At 34.7% G+C, this 26488-nt stretch overlaps 1 pseudogene across 1 annotated transcript; it reads right to left on the bottom strand.

The window, feature by feature from the left end:
- Positions 1-1046: 1046 nt before the first annotated feature.
- LOC143251661 (uncharacterized) lies at positions 1047-24800 on the bottom strand (annotated as a pseudogene). The gene is made up of 4 exons (XR_013028635.1): positions 24672-24800; positions 23544-23661; positions 2482-2619; positions 1047-2292 (listed from the first exon to the last, which is right to left on the bottom strand). The product of XR_013028635.1 is annotated as an uncharacterized LOC143251661 (transcript).
- Between the last annotated feature and the right edge of the window lie 1688 nt (positions 24801-26488).

Below are 26488 nucleotides of genomic sequence, written 5' to 3' on the forward strand. Positions count from 1 at the left end.
AAAACTAATAAAATATTTACTTACAAGTAGAAATATTTTGAATTGTCGAAAATACTTGTTTCAATATTAGTTTGAGTTAGTGATGGAGAATCTTATGAAGCGGAGAATGCAATCAGTTTTCTTTCATTTCTGTAGAGAGAACAACAGAGTGGAATAAGTCTTCCTCAACTTGAGGATTTGGTTTGAGTTTGTTTCGAATTTCATGTGAAACTACACGAGGGATATCTGCGCGAGCTGTTCCTAATCTAGCAGTGAAAGACTATAAAGAAAACAGCTACACATCACCACTCATTGCCAACTCTTGGGCTACTTTTTTACTAACGACTAGTTGGATTGATTGTAACTTTATAACGATCCCACGGCTGAAAGGAGAACATGCTTGGTGTGATGGGGGTTCGAATTCGCCACCCGCTGATTGCGAGTCGAGGGTAGTACGTATTATTATTTATTTCGGACGAGCCTCTGATTTATTATATTGCGTATGTTAACGCATTACCACTTCAATTAACCGCAAATTTGAATATGATTTTAAAAACTTATAAAATGTTAATATGTATCAAATTATTATGTTATTTGCCAACAAAATTGATACCCACGATTTCTTTTTTTAATACTAATATATTTTTAAAATATAAACATAAAAACAACACAGTTTATAGCTTCCTTGGCCTATTGTGGCTTTGCATGTGACGTCACTGATCACGTGATTTCAATGCTGACGCCATATTGTTAGGCAACATTACCAGGCAGCGCAGTCAACCGCATGTATGAATGTATACATTGTGAAATGTGACCGCGTGGTGTAAATGTTGTCAAACAACCAGTAATTTGAAATGTTTTGTGTTTCCTGTTATGGTAATTACCATTGTATGGTATTTCAGTTTACTGCATAGACTACTCTTGTTGAATATTTATATATTAAGTGATAAATGTGCAAATTGTAATCTTTTGTGACCTGGCTGGGTATGACAATTTTACTTTTGTGAGCATAAATAAATACATATGATATATTGCAATATTTATTTTTATTTGTGTATACAGGTTTACAGTTTTCCTTTTCACTTGAAAAAATAAAAGTCAAATACCTCCAAACATTTACTTGGCACAAACATAACTAGTGAAGGTACAACGTATTATCGGGACATAAAACATAATTTACTAATTTTTCGGGATAACAGAAACACACATATTCACCAAGCACAGGAAACACGCACAATCTTATCAAAATTATTTATGTTGTTAACATCAACACCATGTACAGCAGTAATTGGAATAATTGATTCCAACATTGTGTATTTTTGTCTGGTAACACCTATGACGCGTTCTACATGGATTCTAACTGATGCTATTTGTCTGTTTTTTTCAATATCCACAGCATACAGTTGCTTTTTACCTTTTGTAAATGCTGGAATTTCTAATTTAGTATCATAGTAGCAAATTGTATCTTTTAGATCAAACCCTCTGTCGGCCAAATTGTGTCACCTGGATGGATGTTGTTAAGAAACCCAGAATCTTCTGTTATGGATTTGTCACTTGCTCTGCCTCCATAGCCTTTGGATATAAAAATTATTACTCCTTGTGGTGAAATACCAATCAAATATTTTGCTGTATTATTTGACTTGTAATCGGATTATGTCTGAGCTCTTGCTTTAAAATCAGAAAGTCTCTCAATACAAATTTCAAAACAATCAATGATACATGCACACTTTAGAAATATTCTCTGGAAACAGGTGAGGATAGTTTTACAAAGAAGATCACGATCTGGCCAGAAAATGGTTGCTGGAACTAAACGAGCATACATCACATCAATAACTGTCTGAAACAACCTGGATATTGTTGAAAAATGCACACCGTACAGAAAACCTAAGTATTGCATATTCATGTTGATTCTCAATCTTAACAGTGTTATCAGTATTTGTTGAAACACACTCAGAGATTCCATTGGCCTTAATGCGGTACTCAGGAGATTATACAAACACATCAGAGTTGCATATGAGTTCAGACCTATAAGAACATTTACCTTTCTGTCATCTTTTTCTAAAGATTTTTGATCAAATGAAATACTGTCAAGTTTTTCACGGAGAGCAGTATTTTCAGTTCTCAATTGCTGACACTCTGTCTGTAAAGCTTCAATATCAGTCATACTAAGATCAGTCTGTATGGAGATCTCTCTGGCTATGTCTGGAATTTGAGGTCCACCTTCCTGTTCATCAGCAGCTTCCACACAGTACTCAGCAGGAGCAGAAGCAGACATGGACAGCAGAGACTGGTCAGTTTCACTCTGGGACACCACTGAAACAAAATGAAAACTTGTGATTGATTTATATATATTCATGTTTATTAAATGATTATCAGAAACCTAAACATAAAGTTACAAAAGACATACTTATATGAAAAAATACTCAAAAATCAAACGCATCAGAGTTACTGAAATAAACATTTTTTATGGTTTTAACAGAAGTTTAACAATTACAAACCCACCACATCTTCTTCTCTTTTTGGAGGCTGATCTTCTGTTGAATGTTTCCAGAGCGACTTTTGACTTTTTCTTCTGTGGAGAAGACACATATTGGAACTGTGAAGGAACGTAGTCTGGGGATAGGAAGTCATCACTCTTACCTGTAATACAAAAATAAACATATTACATAATTTTGTGAAAGTTAGCTGTTTTCATATATATAACTTGACAAATACACAAGTACCAGTATATAATAATATAGGTAAATAACTTGCAGCCTGAATTTTTTCTATTTAAATAAAAGTGAATCATTAACTGTTATTGATTAAACAAGAAGATTGTAATCCTAGAGGCAAGAGTAACCGAGTTATTTATATATCGTTCTTTCAACTGAAAAGTAAATTTTATACAATACACTGTCGTGATGGATGTTAAGCTCAAAAAAAAGACCGAAGAAGGTTGTAACGTTGTTCACTTCTCAACATAGTACTTTCTCTACCTATACCATCCGTTTTTTACATATATAATCATCTGGAAGCTAGGCCAACTGAGTATGGATTCATCAAGATAAGTTATACCTCCCGTTCAACCATCGCGTATTTCTCGTGGGTGGAGAATGAAATAAATATTTATGCAACTTCATGCTTGACATTGATCAATTTGTCTGCAAATTTCTCTTTGGACAGAATGCTGAAATGGGTCCTGGGAGACTGTTGTCTTCGTCTTTAGATCTGTTATGGAAACCCAAATAGATAATTATTGTGTTTTTAACATGATAGACTTAGAATAGTGCTTTTTACAATGGAAACAACATTGCGTGGTTATTATAAAAAATACGGTCGTTGGACAAAACAAGATCAAATGTGGTAACATGGACTGTAATTGCATAGTGGGTCTCCAAAATCGTTTTAGCGTAACCTACTGAAACTTCTTTATATGTTTTAACAGTATCTGTATGTTGTTCCTAAAATTTAGAGTTAATAACCGAATGGCAACCACAAAGAATTAATGCTTCAATTTTCAATATCTCAAACTAGAGCAAGTATGCAAGAGACGAAAATGATTAAAACAACACAGCGCTATTATAGGCTAATTTTTATAACGTGTGTTTAACTTTCACGATAAATGCTCCAATTCAGAAATCATTATTACTTGTGTTTATCTTTTTCTTGTAAAATTATTGAAAATATAAATAAGCAAACAAATTGAAAGGTAACCAAACAAAAACCTACAACCGATACTCCATACGCTTCAAAATAACAAAATCCTCATAAGTAATTGCTATGTAAAATACAATCCTTAAGTTGTGATTTTGTGATAAGTTGTGGTGTTTATTTGGTGTATAAACACAATAGCTCGGAATTAGGCAATAAGAAAAATACCGAATTATTTCATAAAAATAGAAATATGAATATATATATATTTGTAATTAAGCACAAAATTACATGATAAACTATGTTTGCTCTGCCTTCCACAGACATGAAAATACGGTTTATGGGGTTGGAAGTCTGAAAATATACTGCTGTGCCACTGGAGAACACGTAAAAAGATAAGAACGACGATATTATTAAAATCTGAGATTACAGGCGGAAGTGGCGACTTACAACTGTTTTTCGATGGCGTATAACTACAAACTCGCGAATACGTATCTTGTACTAGGCCTAGGATGATACTTCATCTATTGAATTTTTAATATTATACAAGTTATTATATGTTCATAAAAATTTTGTAAATAACTTTTTCTGTAATGTCAGTCATTTTTGAATTAGAAAGTATTTTAAAGAACTTCTTCTCTCTAATTTACGTAGTCATCCATGGCTCAGAATGAGCTATGTAGGCTTATAAAACTAGAAATAGGGTTTTTAGCGCTAGTAGTGGACATAGCAAGGATGACCCATCGTGCTGCTTTGCACTTAACAAGAAACCAACATACAAACTTTCTTATTCAACTCAACTGAAATGTTCTGGTGCTGTATGAAAGACCCCTTTCACAGTAAGTTTTTTGTAAACAGAGGCTTAGATCCTGGGGGGATGGGGGATAGACCCCCTTTCATTTTAGGTGGGGGGTATGGTGCATACAATCATTTCTTCCTACAGTTTGGTCTGTTGAATTGTTTTATTGCATAACAGGCCTACAAATTGTGTGTTTGTTCTTGTGATTCTCGTGTTCTTACCAATCGAACTGGCCCAGCATGGCTAAGCGTGTTAAGGCGTGCGACTCGTAATCTGAGGGTCGCGTGTTCACATCCCCCTCGCGCCAAAGATGCCCGCCCTTTCAGCCGTGAGGGCGTTATAAAGTTACGGTCAATCCCACTATTCGTTGGTAAAAGAGTAGCCCAAGAGTTGGCGGTGGGTGGTGATGACTAGCTGCCTTCCCTCTAGTCTTGCACTGCTAAATTAGGGACGGCTAGCACAGATAGCCCTCGAGTAGCTTTGTGCGAAATTCAAAACAAACAAACAATACATTATTTGTATCTTATCAGAATGTGATAATATTGGTAGAGAATGAATACTTTTTACACAGAACTGTAAATCAGTTAAGTTTGTTTTTATACATGTCGCCATCGTTATCTTTTTGCTTAATATCTTTATTTTATGCAGTTGAAAAACTGTTCTTACATTTGTCTAAACAAGAAGACCAATTTAAGGATTATTTTTAGTTTTCATAGTTTTATTAATACACTATTTCAGAATATTTAAAGAATAACCAGAGTTTTTAATATTCTATCTACTAATTTTACGTCAGGAAAATTTTGGGCCATTTCACATGTACATTTCTGTTCTACATAGAAGAAAAGGAGACACCGTGTTCTTAGTAGTTTCAACAACAGGAAACTCTTAAAAATGTACAGATTGATAGTGAAACACGTAATGACCCCAACAGAGATACTTAAACATTCCTTGCATTTTTAGGACAATATGTTGGATGAAGGTGTTAAAATTTAACGAAGTGTAGATAGTAGGATCTAGTCTCGCTTCCAACTTCCTATATAGTTGGCCAAATACGTAGAAAAGGTGAACTATCATTAAGTACCCCAAAAGATTATTTATATTGACAAATAGAGCATGAATCAAGATTTCAGAGCAGCAACTGGATGATAAATGATCAGACAAAATTTAGAAAGGGATTTTGAAAAGTTTTTTTCAATTTATTAAGCACTCAATGGCGTGGTTTTGTCAATCATCACCATAAAATAATCCATTTTTCATAGTTTGAAGAAAATATAGATACGCCAAACAATACGTGGTCAGATTTTCTGCACACATATGAATCATGCTTCAAATTACAGCCGTTTATGATTATATGCACATTTGGAAAGAGTTTGGTATCGGATCCAACAAGAATTTCATGGAAAAAAAAGACACAAAAGTCAGTGGTGGTATACTGATTTGAGAATAGGTAAGTACTGATGTGCACCAAACTTTATAAGCTTTGAGATGTAGGGATTCAGTCTTGCACTTATTAGTTTTGCCATATGCATTTAATCAGAACATTTTTTTGATAGATGACAAATTTACTCTCAGAGTGTTTAGCTGTGTAAAAGCTCCCAGAGTGTTTAGCTATTTTGTTTGTGTGTTTTCGAATTTCGCACAGATATATATGATGAGAGCTATATAGTTACAACAGAAAGTGTTCGTACCCTTGCACCGTGAGTAGTTTTTTTCTCATAACTTAAAACGTATCGATTAGAATAATGAAAGTATAGTATGTTGTAAATATTATACTAACACACATCTAGATATATTTGTATGTAAATTGAACGACAAGTAACATGTTTATAAATAAATAACCAAACATAGGAGGGGCAGAAAGTGTTCGTGCGTCTACTTTAATGGTCAGTTGTGTAGCCTTTCAGGTGAATTACTTGGCGAAATCTCTCCTCATACCGCTCCATAATCGTTTTACAGTACTCGACTGGTATTTTCTTCCATTCTTTTTCACAGAAGTCCTCCAAATCTTGCAAGTTTTTCGGATGACGCTGATGAACCCTGGTCTTCAACTCATGCCAAACGTTTTCAATTGGGTTGAGATCGGGTGACTGCGATGACCACTCCAGAACGCTTATATGGTTCCTCTGCAACAAGGATTGCACATATTTTGATGTGTGCTTATGGTCATTGTCGTGTTAGAAGATCTAACGACGCTCAAGCCGCAAGTTCCGAACTTCATTCTTGATATAAGTGTCTAATATACCAACGTACTCTTCTTTTTTTCATGATTCCGTTGACGTGGTGAAAGCTGCCTACACCAGAAGAGCTAAAGGAACCCCATAGCATGATCGAGCCACCTTCGTGTTTAACTGTAGGGACGGTGTTCTTTGGAAGATTTCGTTCTCCCTTCTCACGGAAAATATAGCGAACATCATTGTGGCCGAAGAGCTCGATTTTAGTCTCGTCTGACCAAAGAATACTCTTCCAATAGGTAAAGGGTTTATCTACATGCTTTCTTGCATACCTCAATCGTGCTTCTAAATGAACAGGCTTTAAATATGGAGTTCTACGAGGATGGCATGTTTTGAACCCAGAAGAGCGTAATATGTTCGTAACTAAAGAGGTGCTTACTTCAACACTAGGTTTCCCTTACCAGTTTCTGTATGTCATTGCGTGTTAAACGAGGGTTCCTACTAACTTCTTTGAGAACCTTTCTCTTGGTTCTACCTGGAATGTGGGTGAGGCGTCCGGAACGACAAAGGTTAGCAGTTGATCCTCTAAGCTTAAACTTGGCAAGTATGCTTCGAACAGTAGATTTCGGCACATTAAGTTGTGTAGCAATACTGGAAAGAGACACGCGATACTTGTATTTTACAATAATTCGGGTTTTTAAATCACTGGATAGTTACTTCCTATTCGCCCATGATGAGCAAGCAGATAATGATAGAGACGGCGCTAAATTTTTTGCTAGCTAAATTCCAATGATTATGAACCCACTGTCTAGGTCTGGAATAATATAATGTAGTTTATTGGCCAAAATAAATAAAATTTTTACGGGAATATCAGTTTTTTTACACGTTCTGAACTGTACGAACACTTTCTGCTCCTCCTATTTTTGGTTATTTGTTTATAAACAGTTTATTTGTCGTTTAATTTACATAAAAATTTATGTAGATGTGTGTCAGTATAATATTTATAACATATTATACGTCTATTAGCCTAATCGTGTTACTTTTTTAAGTTATGAGCAAAAAAACTACTCGGGATGCAGGGGTACGGACACCTGCTGTCGTAACTGTATGAGCTAGACGTCCGTAATTTAGCATTGTAAGAGTAGAGGGAAGGTAACGAGTCATCACCACCCATCGCCAATTCTTGGGCTACTCGTTTATCAACGAATAGTGAGATTGACCCTCAGTTAAATATGCCCCTACGGCTGAGAGGGCAGAGGAAGAGAGTTGTAACAGAATAGCTAGTTATAAGCTCGAAGTTCACTTGTTATAAATAGATTTATTTAATCCAGGCTACTTACACAGACCTGAACCCCTCACTGCTAAGTGTATTAAGGCGTTCGACTCGTAATCCGAGGGCACTGGTTCGAATCCCGGTGGCACCAAAAATGCTCGCCCTTTCAGTCGTGGGGCGTTATAATGTCACGATCAATCCCACTATTCGTTAGTAAAAAAATAGCACAAGAGTTGGCGGTGGCTGGTGATGACTAGCTGCCTTCCCTTTTGTCTTACACTACTAAATTAGGGACGGCTAGCGCAGATAGCCCACGAGTAGCTTTGTGCGAAATTCAAAAACCAAACAAACATACACAGACCTGGGTTGGCGATTACTAGCTTCAGGAAGTTTATGTAAGGAATAAATAAATTGTTCAGAAATTAGTGGATAAAATAATATATGTATTTTTATTTCTCACATAGATAAGTGCACACAATTATCCTGAAATCTTTTGTATTAACGTTACAAATTCACTGAGATCAACTATTAAATAATTAATTATTTTGATTAGATTTTCCTACTCTCTCGTTATTATTACTTATAGGTTGTAAGGTAAAAGCGAGATGACAAATTAAACTTACATAGAGGATGGATAGTGGAAGTTTTACATGAGTAGTAACTCTGGCCATTTTACAAATATTGCTGGCCTATCACTGGAAGAGTGGCTTCGTGCTGGTGGCTCTCTGTTGAAAAACTAAAGCAAGCATGGAAATAACCCGATAAAAATTGGGGAAACCTAGCATGATACAAGTTATAGAAAAAGGCTGAGTTCAAAAGTGCTCTTAGATAGGACTTTTAGATCCTAGTTAGGAATATAATCAAAATAGGCATATTGGCAAAATCATTCATTTCTTTTTTGGTTGTTATTAGTCTCATCAGAAGGTATTCTATGACAGCATTTCTACATTTTTCTTCTGTATGTCTCATATTTCATAAACATCCTGTAAACTCTCTTGATTTAAGATGCGTATGAACGGAATGTTTATAGCATTTTAATGCAGTTTTACCGTGTCTCTGAATTTGGTCATCAACACTCGCAAACAGTTCTATTATAAAATGCCATTTTTTCACTTCAAATGTATATTTCACATATAATATTCTTTTAAATACACACGTATTTAGTTCACACTATTAGCTGGTGGACCTAATTCTAAGAGATGTATTATAGTCTAGTAAAGGTGGACTTTTTCTTATAATAAAAAGTGTGTGGAGAGAGGCACTTAGGACTATTCTCACAATGCATGAGATAACGATCTATTGAGATCAGTCAATCGTTTTTATATAAAATTTTTATTAAAATATTTTAACGAGCAGTCTATGAGTCTGTTGTGAATTGGTTTTATATGAGCGTATTTATAGATGAATTTTAGTTTTATTGTTCTGAGCACTCTGAAAGTTATGGTGATTACTGCATTTTTTATAGTCTTGTAGTAGCTAAATACGAGTATGTGCTACATTACTCCAAGCCCGAGAGGCATATTTTAATACGGGTCGTATGTATTGTTTATGTTGTAACGGATTTAATATTATTTTAATATTTATGTTTGTTTTAGTTTAATATACATTTAGAAATGTATATAAGTTATATTTTAAGGTGCATTGTGCGAGTCTCTCTTCTAAATTTAGAGAAGATTCTCGAGTGTAAGAGTCAGCAATATATACGTTTTACAAAAGCACTCGCGTTTTTCGAATATAGTTGCCAAGTGAACTTTCAAGAATGCCGCATTAAAGTCCATAAATCAACTCGCAGAGAGACAGGGAAATATATAGTGTTAGTCTACAGCAGTCAGTAAACTATAAGTCTCTGAAGCTATAATTGTAATGTACGCTTATTAATCGAAAAACTACAGATACTTGACCAGGAAAGTTTACAGATTTCGGATGCCACAAACCGTTTAACGTTAGTGAATTAACTTCGGACGTTAGTATTTTTACATGGGTATCACATATCTTCGTCGATAAAAAAAAAAACTTGTAAGCAGCCTGAAGCCAGCCAAGAATAGACAGCTAGCTAGCTTAGTGACGTGTATCAACATCGACTCAGAATTTATTTGCTTGTCATGGATCTGGATTGTCGATATAATATTCAGTTTCAAACCAAATAGAAGACAAGTTTAAATTTTTTTGTATATGAAGCATTATTTGTAATAATTGTGTGTAATACCGTTACTGTAAAATATATTGTTTTTTGTATATTTAAATAAATTTGTGTTATAAAGAAATTGTATATATCAATTTTGTTGATACATATCATAAATTTGAAACATATTGACATTTGACTTCTAAATTAAAATTAGAATGTTCGGCTATTTGAGATTGCAAGACGTAATGTACGTAACATAATAAATGAGATACTTATCCAGAATAAATTATTATACTTGACGACAAGTGTTAAGGATACTTTCTGTCGTGGCTTCTGTGTTTACTTGGTAATCTCTTGACATAATTTGCTCGTTGCCATATTTTGTTTCTGAGTTATTTAATATGTTTGTTGTTTTTTAAAGCTATTTTTTAATCTTAATAACTCGAAGAAGTTTTGCTGGTGTGAAGACATGGGAAATAGTTCTGTGTAAGTATATTTCGGTTGGGTTTCTAAGAGTTTTTTATAACTTAAAGAATAGCGATAGTTTGTGGAACATTTATTTTGATTAAAAACTAGCCGAAATGTGCGTAGCTGCTTTCAAAGAGGTCATGGAAATTTTCCATATCGTCTCATCGTCTGCATATTGTGATGCTAGACTAAACTTAGGATCTTACAATGGCATACGTGATGAAAAGGATAGGGTAAACTATCCATTCCTGTGGAACACCCGTCTCAACAGTAAAACACTTCGAGCGGGTACTCTCCACTTTCACTCAACATTTTCTGCTTTTTTTAAAATATGAACAATCAGCGAATAACACTTGTCAGTAAATCCATTTGTTCCACTTTATATCTTAATCCATCGTGTCATACACTGTTAAATGCTTTCTCTAAATTGAGAAAGCAAGCAACAGTGCATCTCTTTCTGTTTAAACTATCTATTATAGTTTCAATTAATCTGACTAGATGATCTGTTGTTCATGAAATTTTTCTGAAACTATTTTCTTAATTTCCTCGTACTACAACACACTGTCTTTTAAAACTTAGAATTAATTCTCTATGATATTTGGTATTGGATTATTTATAATCAATAGAAAGAACAATTGCTGTTTTACAACATTTTTCACCCGAATCGTTCGTACAATTGTTTATTTATTGTAGGTGTGTTTATTTGAAGTTAAGTACAAAGTGATCTGCACAACACAGGTGTCGTAACCGGTTTATATCATTGTATGTCAGCAGACATACTGCTGTACTATAGGTAGACTCAAGCGTTAATTAAGGTTTGTAAACATTTAGCCTGAGTTTCATCGTTTTCCACTGTGGTATTTCGCACAACCGTCTAATGAAACTTTTAAAACAAACTAATAGCTTAGTGAAAAAACCAAGTTATATTAAAGTAGTTTTATGGAATTCTATTTCTGAGCTTGATAATATTTTTTGTCGTAAATTACGTAACTGAAATAACATTGTTACAAATAACGGGTTTACAGTACTTAATCTTCTCTATGGCAAAAAGCAACATCCAAATATAAGTATTACACTTTTTGTTTCTGTAATTTTATATAAAAATAACTAAAATAAAAATAATATAATTTTTATGTATAAATTTTAATTTAATATAAATATAAATTTATGTATTAAATGTTACGTATTATAATTTATTTCAGATGAATTATCCGTTCTATTACGCGTTAGTACATTAGTAATAATATCTCAAATAAGTTGAAATTTGAATTTGAGTTTAGAACTTAATTAACTATTAATATGTAACAGATTTATAGCACATGCCAACAAGGTTGATACACACAATTTTCTTCTTTTTCTATCATAGATATATTTTAATATACAAACATAAAACCAATACAATTTATAATAACGCTTATTATTAACACTTATCACAAATGATGGTCCATATACAAGAGTTTTGCAAACTTACAAAATTACTGTGTCTTACATGCGGTCTAGAACTGAATATTTTATCGACGATCCAGATCCACGATGAGCAAATTAATTCTGATTTGATATTGTCACACCTCGCTTCATGAAGCTAGCTAGATGTCGTTTCTTGATTGGTCTCACAATCTAACAAGTTCACTTCTTACCAAGAATGTCCTCGTAGAAATTCTAACATCGGATCGGAAGTAATTTATTGGAGTTGAACGGTTTCTAATGTTCAAAATCTATAAATGTTCTTGATCTAATTCTGTAGTTTTCGAATTAATAGATGTTAATCACAATTACACCACTGCTAGGCATGGCCAGATGGTTAAGGCATGAGACTCGTAATCCGAGGATAGCGGGTTCGAATCCTTATCACACCAAACATTCACCCCCTTTTAACAGTGGTGGCGTTATAATGTGACGGTCAATACCAGTATTCGTTGGTAAAGGATTAACCAAAGAACTGGCAGTGGGTGATGATGACTACTTGCCTTCCCTCTAGTTTCTGCACCGGCAAATTAGGGACGGCTAACGCAGACAGCCCTCGTGTAGCTTTGCGCGAAATTTAAAAACAAATAATTATAGCTTTCTAGGCCTACAGCACATATGTTCAATAATATTCTTTTTCCACTTCTGATAGGAATCACGCGAGTTTGTAGAAATTTCGATAATATTCTCGCGTGCGTTCGTCAAACAAGTATTATCAAACACAAACGTTTTATAGTTTTCGAGGACAGGTTTGGTTGGTTTGTTTTGAATTTCGCGCAAAGCTTCACCATGGCTATCTGCACTAGCATTCCCTAATTTAGCAGTGTAAAACTAGAAGAAAGGCAGTTAGTCATCACCACCCACCGTTAACTCTTGGGCTACCAACGAATAGTAAGATTGACTATAACATTATAATGCCCCACGGCTGATAAGACGAGCATGTTTGCTGTGACGGGTATTCGAACCCGCGTCCCTCAGATTACTAGTCGAGTGCCTTAACCACCTGGCCATGCCGGGCCTTCGAGGACAGGACATATTAAGAATATACATCACAGGCAAAAAAACAAAAACGAAAAACTATACAGAAACAAATGTAGACACCAAAATGAACGTAGAATTGTATATCTGTTATATAAAAAGTTTAAATAAATTTTTTGACGATTCTTCATTATAGCACGTGCTCACCACAACACATGATTATAATGATATGACAGTGGCATACTTGTAATCGATTATTTTTTTGCATAAAGGTGTCCCATTGAAACAAATGGTTCTTGGCGTATGATTATAGTGTCTACGCGCAGCTGCACAACAGTTAAAATAAATTAACCGAGATACGAAAAGTTTAGGAGCTTTGGCTCTAAAAATAAATAATGTGTAATTGTTCGTAAAATATACAGTGATTCTACAAGCAAAGGAACAATTTGGATTTGTTTCTTATTGTTAAACTTTTGATTTTACCTCACACTTCTGATTTCACTATAGCTAGTGTTAAGGTAGAGATAACGACAGAAGAAATGGAGGTCATGCAAATAAAATACAAGAACAGTATTTTAATTCTTATCATGAAAATCACTTTGAGTTCGGAGAAGTCGGAGACTGAGTTAGAGTGATTTTGTAAATTCATAAACAAATCTTTAGTCGAAGTGAAGGATCAGGGACAAAATATATTTTTGAAACTTTATTACACATGCATCTGTTTGTTTGTTTTGGAATTTCGCACAAAGCTACTCGAGGGCTATCTGTGCTAGCCGTCCCTAATTTAGCAGTGTAAGACTAGAGGGAAGGCAGCTAGTCATCACCACCCACCGCCAACTCTTGGGCTACTCTTTTACCAACGAATAGTGGGATTGACCGTAACATTATAACACCCCCACGGCTGGGAGGGTGAGCATGTTTGGCGCGACGCGGGCACGAACCCGCGACCCTCGGATTACGAGTCGCACGCCTTACGCGCTTGGCCATGCCAGGCCTGTGAATAAAAAAAAGCAAACGAACAAAAATCAACAGACCCTAAATCAGTGATAAATACCATGTAATCTATTATGTTTTCTCTCCTATATGCGTTTGTATTTGCCTCCTATTGCCACGGCAGTTTGTCTGCGGACTTACAACACTAAAAAGCAGGTTTTGTTATCCATGTTGGGTACAGTATAAATAGTCTATTGTGTAGTTTGGTGTTTAATTACAAACATACATTCGTATTTGTCTATTTTGGACTTAAAAGCAAAAGATTCAAAATATTTAACAATAAATACATAAACTACTGTTGTTTATTTTCCTAAGTTATCCATTTCAACTTCAAAGTTGTAGGCGTGCTTAAATAATGTTATAGACCTGCCTTTTGTCTTCCACAAAATATTACTTTATAATATTTTTTCGTTTAATCTTAGCACTCCATTGGGTTGGGCAAGGTGAGATAAGAGATTTTTGCGAATTTGTTTATGTATATGTTTCATGTTTATGGTTGTGCTTATCGTTTATTTGTCATTTCTTTCTATCTTTTATTTTAACTATGAACTTCATTGTATTAAAATACTAACCAAATTTCTAACTAATTATTTGTATTTTGAGTAAATGTGTAGATTCTATAACGGTGACATACAGATACTATTGAAGTAGTATAAAATTATATAAATTTATGATTATATGAGATAGTAAATGCTACAATTAGAGAATTATTGCTATGTATGAGTCGATATTGTTACTGATATTGATAAGTATTTTGATGCAAATGTCTGTTTTTGAGTTAAGGCTTTTATTTTTGTTTGTTTTCTCTGATTCCATTATTTGAGAAAAATATTGATATGTATGATATATTATTCATTAACATTAATTTCAAGTCGTGAGTTCTTGGAACTATTGAATTTATACCTAGGTGTTGTTGTAGTTCAACCTTTACTGTTTTCATTTTAGACCATTACACTAGTGGTCGAACAGGAATCCATTTCATAAAGATTGAATTGTGACTTTGGTATCGAGTGACTAGTTCAGAAATAATTCAAGTTCAATTAAATATAAGTCAACTAGTTTTGTAAATAACTGTGTTTCTTTGGAAGTTTGCGAGTATTATGTGGCAAACTTAAAGCAGTCTGTGCCAGTATTGACAGTACAAGTGGAAATGCTAATAGAATATGTAAACAGGTATCAAAGACAATAAGGATAGTGGTCAGTAAAGTGAGAGAGCTAAACATACTATTATTATGCAAGTTAGTTAGATTTTGAGAGAAACTTAGAATATTCTCAATTCCATAAATATTCAACCCCTTTGCTACGGCAACCATAAATTAGCTCAGGTGAAAACGTCACAAAATTAGCGTAGTGAACTTTGAAGTTTGCAACAAAGCATGTAAATAACAATACAGACATGTGGCAGAAAGTGTTGTCGTTAGAAGAGGCAAAAACTGAGTTTTTGTATGTAAACTCAAAGTGCTACATCTGGCACAAGTCCAACTCAGCACATCACCCAGTCAGTATCATCGTAACTGTTAAGCATGATTGTGGCAGCATCATATCATGGAGATTCATTTCGTCACTATAAAATAGAATACTTATCACGGTTGAGGGAAAGATGAATGGTGCAAAATACAGGTAAATCCTGAAGGAAAATCTGCTTGAGTCAGCCAAAAATCTAAAACTTGGTAGAAAATTTGCATTTTAGTAGAACAATGACCCGAAGCACAACATCAGAGCCAAACTGGAGAGGTTTTAAAAAAAGAAAGTGAATGTCTTGAAGGCACTCATTCAAAACCCTGACTTGAATACAATCGGAAATTTATAGCGAGAGTTACAGATTGAAGTCCATGAGCAATTTTCAATGAACTTGGCAAAATTGAAGCCACTTTCCCAGGAAGAATAGGCAAAAATTACATCATTCCATAGTGCAAAGGCGGTAAAACCTACAATAGTAATTCCTGCCAAATGTGCTTCCAGCAAGTAGTAATTTAGTGGTATAAATACTTATGCAATTAGCAAGTTTCAATTTATATATTTTCTTTGCAAATTTTTCTGATATTCAACCTACTTTCCACAAAACAGTTTGATCATAAGAGTTTTGAATAAAAACAAGTTTATTAAATAAGTTGTTTACATTATTCGTATTTCATCAAAATGTGACATTATTTCTATGGATAATAAGTGGTTGATTCTAACAACGCAAAATGCATACATTGTCTTTATGTTCATTGACCTTAAGATTTTGGCCAGCAGTGTATATCTAAGAACGGCTTATATAGTTATTAACAATTTTACTGATAAGGAGAGAACAAAGTTTCGATCTTCCTAGGTTATCTTCTTAACCTGAAGTGTTAATAAGATAGTGATTGAAGAAGTGTAATGTTTATAGTTAGTAAGTAAAGACTGTGAAAAAATAAGGTGACTTGTGTTTGATATATGTTGATATTTGTAACAACACACCTGACCTCACAGAATTGTCTGAGCATAGTATTAATGTATCTCAAGACGGCTGGTATTGGTGTTAAAAATTTTATTAAAATAAAGTACAGAACAATGTTTCGACCTTCTTAGGTCATCTTATCTACTTTATTTTAATGAAAGTTTTAATGCCAATACCAGCCGTCTTGAGATACACTTTTACTTCAAATGGGTTTCTCGTCATCATAAGCATAGTATTGTAACTACAGAAGAAAAGCCAGTGTTTAGTAAACCTTATTGGATGAAATGTTTCGTAGTAGGTTAATTGAAAAGTCCACTTTTTTTCGAGCTTGTCCAGAAGAATACTTCAGGTTTTGTGTGGAATAGAGGAAGTTAAATCTAGTGATGTTTTGAATGCTTTATCAGAACTGTTCAGTAGATATTGGCAAATACCTCTTAACACGGATAATCGATATAAAACTGCTTTTATGAGTGATAATGGGCTTTATCATTTTACAGTGATACCTCTTGGTCTTAAAATCTACCTCCTACCTTACAAATAATTCTGAATAAGGCTTTATCAGAAGCAATGCTCAAAGGTTTATACTGATGATATTCTGGAATTCCCCCACATTTGAACAACGCTTGAAAGTTTTTGAAATTATTTTCTACAACCTTTTGGCCCAGCATGGCCAGATGGTTAGGGCGTTCCATTCGTAATCAGAGAATCGCGTGTTCGAATCCTCGTCGCAACAAACATGTTCGCCCTTTCAGCCGTGGGAGCATTATAATGCGACGATCAATCTAACTATTTGTTGGTAATAGGGTAGCCCAACGGTTGGTGGTGAGTGGCGATGACTAGCTGTCTTTTCTCTAGTCTTATATTGCTAAATTGGGGACAGCTAGCGCAGATAGCCCTCATGTAGTTTCGCGCAAAATTCATAACACAAACAAACAAACTACAAACTTTTTACAGCTAAATCTGCTGTAAAATATTCTAAAAACAAGTTTTTCTAACCACAATTATCACAATTAAGAAGATTCACACACATGATGACAAAGTGGAAGCTGTTAGAGACTTCCCAATTCTAAGAAACTGCAGAGTTAAATACATTCTTGGAACGTTTACAATCAGTTCACTCCATGCTTTGTAAAAATTAATGAACCTTTATATCAGTTATGAAGAAAGTGTTCAGGTGGAAATGTACTCCCCGCCCAGTATGAAGATGCAAACCAGAGATAAAAGCGTGCTATATTTTGACCACCTGTTTTTCAACTATCAAGAAAAGGTGGTGAACACTATTTTGTGCATATTAATGCTTCAGATATTAGATCAGAATAGTGTCATAGCATATACCAGTAGAACACAACTTTTTAGAAATAATGTTTACAACTAAAGAGTTAAAATGTCTAGTCGTAGTCTGGGCTATATAAAACTGTAAGTTATATGTTGATGAAGAATAATTTACAGGTATAACTGACAAACAGAACCAATGTTAACTGGTAGACAAATGTGTTTGTCTCTAAAATTACAATACTAAACATTTGAAATGCTGCGCATTGAAGGAAAGGAGAACGCATTAGTTGGTGTCCTACCTATATATTCTATTCATTCCTCCTCTTCTGCAGAAGAAACTCCAAAATTGGATGTCAATATACTATCACCTAAACGTTTGGTTATTGTTAACAATTGGCTACTGAACAAGCTTAAGATTATAAATTAAAGCATATGTACTCTTATTTGAATACTGGACTATTACCAGAGGATTCTACTATAGTTGCAGAAACTGTAAGTATATCTTGAATGATAACGTTCTTTGTTACACAAAAAGCATTGCTATCAATAATGAATTTAGACCATTTATTCCCCAAACATTTAGATAAAAGATGTTAATCTAAATGCATGGTAGTCCTACAGTTGGTTATTTAGGTGTATAAAAACAATAGCCAAAGAATACAAACGTGATTTGTGGTCTGGAACAAAAAAGGACATTCAAAATGTGTTGTCATGCCATGTTTGTGAAACCACTGGACTATTTCAAAACAATAAAGCATTGCAACTTGATAAGTTAATCTGAGTGGACAATATTAGACCTTATCTTAAGTTTAGTACAGGAAATAGTCATTTGTTTGTTGTGACAGATTATTTCAGTAATTGAATTGAATTATATCTTCAAATAATTATATCCACCTAGACAGTTGCAGCAAAACAAAAAATGTCTCTTACAGGAGACTTTATGGTCGTCCCCCCACCCCCAAAGCTTTTACTGGTTTGATCACTTTTCATCTTTCAACAGATTCTGTTAATGATCTACCTCTTTCTTCTCCCTAAAGAATAATACGATCCCATTGCAGAATTAATTATCATATCTGGTCTTCAAAATATTATGTTCTTGGTAAGCCGAACCAGAACTGATTAATTTCATCACTTTATTCTTCGAGAAAGAAGGGATGTGAGATAGCAACTTTCTTTTTTCTAGTTATGGTTGTGTTTGTCGTACACATATTATTTCCTTATATTTCTTGGTTTATGTATGAATTTTAATTGCACTAGTACGCTACCTCGCCATCTACAGAATCATTTGCGTTTTAAATAAATATAATATGGTGCCCCCGACTAGTATAGCGGTACGTCTACGGATTTACAACGCTAAAATCAGGGGTTCGATTCCTCTCGGTGGGTTCAGCAGATAACCCCATGAGGCTTTGCTAAAAGAAAACACACAATGTATGTATAATGGAACTGACACCTGCTTCCATAGTGATGACGTGCAAATACAATTAATAATAGCAAAAGATTATGTAAATTTATGATCACATAATGTGTACTCTCGTGACCTTCTCACTGAATAAATACCCTGCCAAACGCTTCACTAGAAGAAAGTTAACAGATAGTTAGTGAATGCTGCTGTTAGTGAATTGTTGACATTTAGCACTTCATATTGTTATTAATATTGAAAGACATTTTTGTTTTGCTGTATTTTTTATAATTAAGATTTAGCTTTCTGGTTTTACTTTAACTGTCTTTTGGCAAGTGTTTAATTTATTTCTGTTTGTTGTAAAAGTTGAGTAAATTGTTTTTTGTTGTTGTTGAACACTCATTGTGGTGAGGTTTTCTACTTTAGAATATTAAAAATCTATTTAGGTAATGGAGTATAAAAATAAAAAATGTTACAAATGTGAAAATACCTTATTGAAATGCTTCAGTTTAGCTATACTGATTGCTTGTATTTTTTGTTTCTAATAATGTTTAGCAGACTTAAATCTGTTGGTAGACTCTGTGCTAGTGGCTATTAGTTCGAATACTATAACCTTCATAATCCTGAACATGATATATGAAGTAGAATTAAAGGTGGTTTCTTGGGGATGAGAAGAGAACTTTATTACGTTAGCTTCTCTTCAGAGCATGAAACGCCTACTTGATATAATATATTTTGTGTTTCTATCAAAATATCCCACAACTTTTAATAAGACATTGTCTTATTGTTTTTATTTTTTATTTTGGAAGTGATTGCACTTGCTTTAAGCCTGAAAATACTCCTTTTATGTGTAACATGAGCCTGTGAAATTAAACCTCATTAAAGATATCAAGTCATCTCATAAGTAATGTCCGAAAATTTAATACAGAAAGTGCATCATAATTTCTGTCATTGTAGAAGGCCTTAATGAGGAAAATATGTAATAGGATGTGTATAAAAATGTTCAGACAAGTAAAAGAAACTAATCCAACTCCACTTTTCACATCGTTCATGGAATAAACCCTTATGAAGATGGATATGTCTGAGGAGCACATTAGCCATAAAATGTTTTATGAGTTTAAATAAGGCAATAGTGCAGCAGAAACTACAAAAAACGTTCAAGGTGTTTATGGTGCAGTGTCTCTCAATGAAAGAAAATATCAAAGTTGGTTTCAGAATTTCAGTTCAGATGACTACTGCTTAAGTGATGCACCAAGTTCAGGTCATCCTATTGAGTTTAATGATGACTTGCTGCTGGCTGCACTTGATGAAGACTGTGCTGTAACAGTTAAAGAACTAGCACAGAAGCTTAATTCAACCTAATAAACAGTTCACTATCATCTGCAACAGGTTGGAAAGATGTCATAATTTGGAAAATTGGTTCCCCATGGTTTGACAGAAGCTAACATTAGAACAAGAGTGGACATTTGTACTTCTCTGCACTCTCGTAGACGTAACTCACCTTTTTTGGATAGGTTAGTGACTGGGTATGAAAAATGGATATATTATAAAAATGTTACGTGCCACAAACAATGTCTCAGTGCAGGTAAACTGGTTAAAGTACAGCCCAAAATGGACCTCTACTCTAGAAAAGTCTTGTTAAGCATTTGATGGGATACAGTTGGTGTTATCCACTTAGAGTTCCTGCCACTCAATGTAATGATTACCTCAGACTACTATTTTCAACAGTTATAGCGTCTGAATGTTCCACTGAAAGAAAAGAAGCCTGTTTTGATCAATCGTAAAGGCGTTGTGTTACACTAGAATAATGCACAGTCCCATACAGTGAGGATCACATCTGCAAAAATGGAAGAGCTAGACTGGGAAAAACTTCCATATCCTCCTTATTCTCCAGACCTTGCCCCATCTAATCATCATCTATTCCGAAGTTAGCAGAACTATCCTTACGGAAAAGGTCTTGGAACACATGAAGATGTCAAAACTACCCTCTCTGCATTCTTTTCTTCCAAACCCAAATAATTTTATCGAAGTGGTATTCAGAAACTTGTGAAGTGTTGGCAGGACGTAACTAAGAAAATGGAACATACATTATTAATTAAATAACATTAAAAGCGTTTGAAATCTTTTCTCTTTTTTTAAACCTAAAATCGGACATTACTCAAGGGATAACCTGATATTTTGCTGTTAATAACTGTATTTTGATAACTCAGCTGCGCAAATATCGAAAATAATATTCATTTATTTTTCTAAGAATTTTTTTACAAATCGAGAAACTCGACTCGTAATCTGAGGGTCGCGGGTTCGAATCTCCGTTACACCAAACATGTTCCCCCTTTAAGCCGTGGGGGCATTATAATGTTACGATCAATCCCACTATTCGTTGGAAAAAGAGTAGCCCAAGAGTTGACGGTGGATGGTGATGACTAGCTGCCTTCCTTCTAGTCTTACATTGCTAAATTAGGAACGGCTATCACAGATTGCCCTTGAGTTTCTTGAGTATAGAATGATATGTTTAATTCATAACGTTTAGTAGGAGTTATATTATCACAGCAAAGGAATTGATGAAACTTTATAGAATGGAAGACAATTGCCTGTTGTGGAGACACAAGTGTAGAGAACAACGTTTCGAAAGTCTTCCTTCCGCCTTTCGTCTTCAGGTCAGTAAAGGAATTGTCTGAATATAGCTATCATATGCAATAGCCATTTTTGATAAATCATTATAATTTAGTTAGTTTTCAGAAATAAAGTCTTAGTACAAAATTTAGTTTAAGAAATTTGTTGTTATTTTATAGCTCTTGTAATAATTTATCATTTGTATGCTTGCAGACTGTAATCTCACTTAGAGTTCTGATGAGAGATAGACAGTGTTTTACCGAAAATAGCCTTCCTAGTGATAGTACTAATTCCCTAAATCTATCACGACTTTCAGAAAAACAGAAATTTCATATGGATTTTGGGAAGTGTGTCACTTGCCATAAATCAAACAGTAAAAGTCTCAACAAATGTACCACCACTGGGATCCAGACATTTATTCAAGCTGATGAAATAAGGAAATAGTCTGTACGTAGTAGACTTGTACAGGAAAATAATCTCGATTTGGATAGTTTTAGAGAATCCAGCATAATGTATTACAGAAGTTATATGCATTTATACACCACAACAATAAACATCTCAGCTTCTTCTGGAGAAACGTTATAACAGTCAAATTCATCATCCAAGATGCCCACCAGATCTCCTAAACAACTGCAACCAATTGGGTAGTGTGCATGAGTTGTTTGGAAACAAACTAGAAAACAGGCCAAACGTTGTATGAGATTTTCTTGATAACAAGAAACCCACTTGAAATAAAAATATATCTCAGGACGGCTAGTAAAGGTATTAACACTTTTATTGATAAGCAGAGAACAACGTTTCGACATTCCTAGGTCATTTTCAGGTTGACAAAGATTTTTTTTGTTAACCTGAAGATGACCTAAGAAGATCGAAACGTTGTTCACTGATTATCAATACAAGTGCTAATACCCATACCAGCCGTTCTGACATAGGTATTTGTGTGAGATTTAAACTTATGAAAGGGCTGAAACAATTTTGAAGTCATTACGATAACTAAATGATTAACGTTTATTCTATAAACTAGGAGAAGATCTGATAGCACATGACGTCTTCTACCACAATGCATGAATGTGTAAGTATATATTCAGTATGCTAGTAAAGCACTTTACAAATAAGACCCAAATTCAGAACCTATCATATTATCAGAAAGCACTGAAAAGAAAGCTGTAAATCAAATGATCGATCAGGTAAAACATACTGTTATAAATTATGACAAGGCTTGGACTATCACATCTTTGTCGGAAATATTCAACTAGTACTTTGAAATAAGTGGCAATGCAGGCCAGGTCTAGTAAAGTAGGTAGCTACAGAGAAAACTCCATTCGTATTTCAGTGACAAAATAACATTCCTCTCACAAAAAGGGCAAAGTATGTCAAATGCAGTTTTAGCAGTTCTGTTAGCTTCGTTCTTTCCTTGAAATTTAAGCTACATGATATTAAACGTGAGACCAAGTTGAATATTTTAGTTTATAGCACAGAAGAACAGTCCATCTTGCACAGCGTGTATGTATATTCAAGAAAAAATTGCTACTGTGTATGCTACTGGAGAATATCCTTCACCAACAGACATGAGTCTCCAATCATTTGAGAAATTTGTCCTTCTTCTACTGGTGAAAATGTTGCTGTAGCTGCTGAAAGATAAATCCTACAATTCATACGAAAATTATCACTGATACAATGCAAAGTTCTTCAGTTAGTAAAATGTATTACGTTCAATACCAGGAATGTCATCACGTCATAGAAATTCTGCTTAGGTCTCCAACTTTACTATGAACATGGTTCGAGATTATTAGTAGACCTGATGCATCCTCACGAGCTTTCAATTTGTTCGATGAGCTTTTTCAAATAGCTTTGAATGAGGTTCATCATTTCTTGACAAGTGCTGCTGGTTATGAACGAAAAGATATGAACAATGGAAGTTGTGTTTTAAGTATGATCGTTTCACCTGCTGAAGCTGGGTGATATTTCATGAAAGAGATGACAACGTTGACATCAACTGTCAGACAGTTAATGGCAAAGGCACATTCCGTGCTATAGCAGGGATCCTTTTCAAATACAGTAAACTGAGAATAAAAAAGTCTTTAAAAACCAGATTCACAACTCAAATCCCTACATTTACATCAAAAGCTAAACTATTTGTCATTCATTTATACAAACCAAAAAAGCGTGCAGAGTTTCCTAGAATGACTGATGTAATTGGAACACTCATCAGTATAAGATAAGAAACACACGATACTTACAATTTTATGTAGCTTTTCCCCAAAGTGTTGTGGCAGGGTTCTTTCCTTCTCAGCAAATGAGGTGTCCCACACTGATGATAAACAATCAGCACTGTTTTGGGCGAGATCTTATTCTCTCTTCTCACCAGAACATACAACAGATAATGCAATAGCCTATGTACCTAGTATCAATTCAAAACTGTCTTACATGTCCGTCATATACGCTATAATACGCGAAAAGAATAAAATAAAGATACTTCACAAAACAATGGATCAGCAGTTATATGAACTTCGCCTATTCAGTCAAAACATCACATCTTGCACCTTAGAGGGTTCCAAATTTAATATTGTTTCATTACTGCTATGGGTGGTTATGGTGTGATCTATTAGTGGATTCACGCATCTTTACTGTTGATGTTGTCTCCTAGATGCTTAATAAAAAGCATTACAAACGTGCCATTCATGGACTGGCGCTGTAAATTGAAGCATTAATGAGGTATTTCCTTACTGCTTTCTTTGATTGATGTAAAAAATAAGATCACTTTCATGTATCTCTTCTTTGTTCTGGAAACATGTGAGTAATGCAATAAATAAAGTAGCTGAGAGACCCATAAGCTGGAGGAATTTAGCAAGTCCCATAGTGGCCCAATAAATAAAGTAGCTAAAGACCCATAAGCTGGAGGAATTTAGCAAGTCCCATGCTGAAGTTTCTGAAACGAATCCATAACACACTGTATATGTTAATATACTATGAAGTCTACTCCAGCTCTGAATGAGAATACTCATCAAATGTTTGATGATCTAGTTCTATTCTACATGGATGTCACATTGAAGAATTTCACAATGGCCAATACCAATACTGAAGTATGCCATAGATATGACGACGAGGTTTCAGCTAAAACTGAAAAAATGGCTACATCATTCTGGAGATTGTGCTCAGGGCAGGAACGACAATGTGCCTGGAAATCGTCCAGTTCCATCATGGTGAAATATCATGAGTGCATATTTAATATTTATTACCATTGTATATAGGACTATTTCGTATAACTGTTGCTATTTATAAATAGTTGGTGTTAAGGTATTGGTTGTTAACCTTGTCATTAGTTGACGACTTATGGTAAGTGTGTCATTGCTGTCTATCTTGTATAAATTCATTGGCACAAAGCAACTAAACTGTCTGAGCCATACAACCAGTAAAAAAATTTAAAAGAAAAATTATTATAAAAGGTAAAAAATAAATGAAGTTAAAACAAAACAATGTGCAAAATATATGTAAAATATTCGCATGTGGTCATTTAAAAGACCAATGGCCATAAAAACTTAAAATCACAAGGAAGTTGGATAGTGTCACCCATAGAAAAGGCTTGTTGAAAATGGTGCCATTGCTCATAGTTGTAAGGATAGCATGACAGTGAAACGTGGCTATTGTGACTTCATTGTCACAAAAGTCACAAATTGGTGGACCAGCCCCAGATAAAAGAAAACGATGAGTTAAAACTGTGATCAATGCGTAACTTAGTTAGAACTACTTTCTCCTTCTGTTCCTTACAGAAAGAAAATGGCCAAAGATAACATAAGGTTTGATATAGAAAAGTTTTTACGATGTTGCTCACATCAATTTGACTCTTGATTGGTGCTAAGCTGATCCTTCAATACAGGACAGGCACGGTTGTGATATCACCAGAGCAGACAGTGTGTGTATGTTTTATTATAGCAAAGCCACATCGGGCTATCTGCTGAGTCCACCGAGGTGAATCGAACCTCTGATTTTAGCGTTGTAAATCCGTATACTTACCGCTGTACTAGCGGGGGGGGGGCAGAGCAGACAGACTTATCTGTAGTGTCAGCGAACTGGTTCCCACGAATACCGACATGGCCAAGTATCCAAAGAAGATCAGAAAGCCCTGTGCAGAGCCAAAGTTCCAGATGGTAACTAGGGTCCATCATCCTCACAGAGATCAGAGTACCATTGTGCTGTTGGTAGTGACTGAGGGCGTGATTGTGAGTATGGAACATTGATCTACTCCCTAAGTGGTAGAAGAGACGACACAGAGATGTGCAATATCCTCGTACACTTGACACTTAGCTGCATTATGTGAAGAATGAAAGTCACTTTACAGTCATAGAGAAGCACCATGAAATTTGCCTCAGGAACCACTGGAAGAACAACATTACAAAGATAGAGCTCAGGATCAGGGTGTATACCACATTGGAGGAAAAATTGCATGCAAACCATTTTGGAGAAAGAAAAGGTAAAACTGTTTGCTCTGTTTCACTTTGACAAGGAATTGAGGGCAGTATAATTTTTCTGCTTAATAAACCTCATGCTCGACAACAGACACAAAATGAGAAAGTCTGCAACAGTATGAGAAAATTGTGTACTTATTGCACTAACTTTGATAATGAAAATGTGACACTCAAAATGCAGCCTTTATGGATTGACTCCAAATGTCTATGGAAAAGAATGTCCAGTAAAACAGATTCCGATAAAAAATGTATAAATGGCCATATAACCCATTGGAATGGAGTTTTCACAAAATACCGTGCCTCCATGTACTTTCTTAAATCTTCTCAAGGTAAAAAAAAACAACATAAAAACAAAATGATCCCTCTTGAGGGAGGCTTCCCTGATCAACATTTAAAGATATCCCAAGCCCATTTTTGAGTCCTA

Source organism: Tachypleus tridentatus, chromosome 6 (assembly GCF_004210375.1).
Source record: "Tachypleus tridentatus isolate NWPU-2018 chromosome 6, ASM421037v1, whole genome shotgun sequence".
Taxonomy (NCBI): domain Eukaryota; kingdom Metazoa; phylum Arthropoda; class Merostomata; order Xiphosura; family Limulidae; genus Tachypleus; species Tachypleus tridentatus.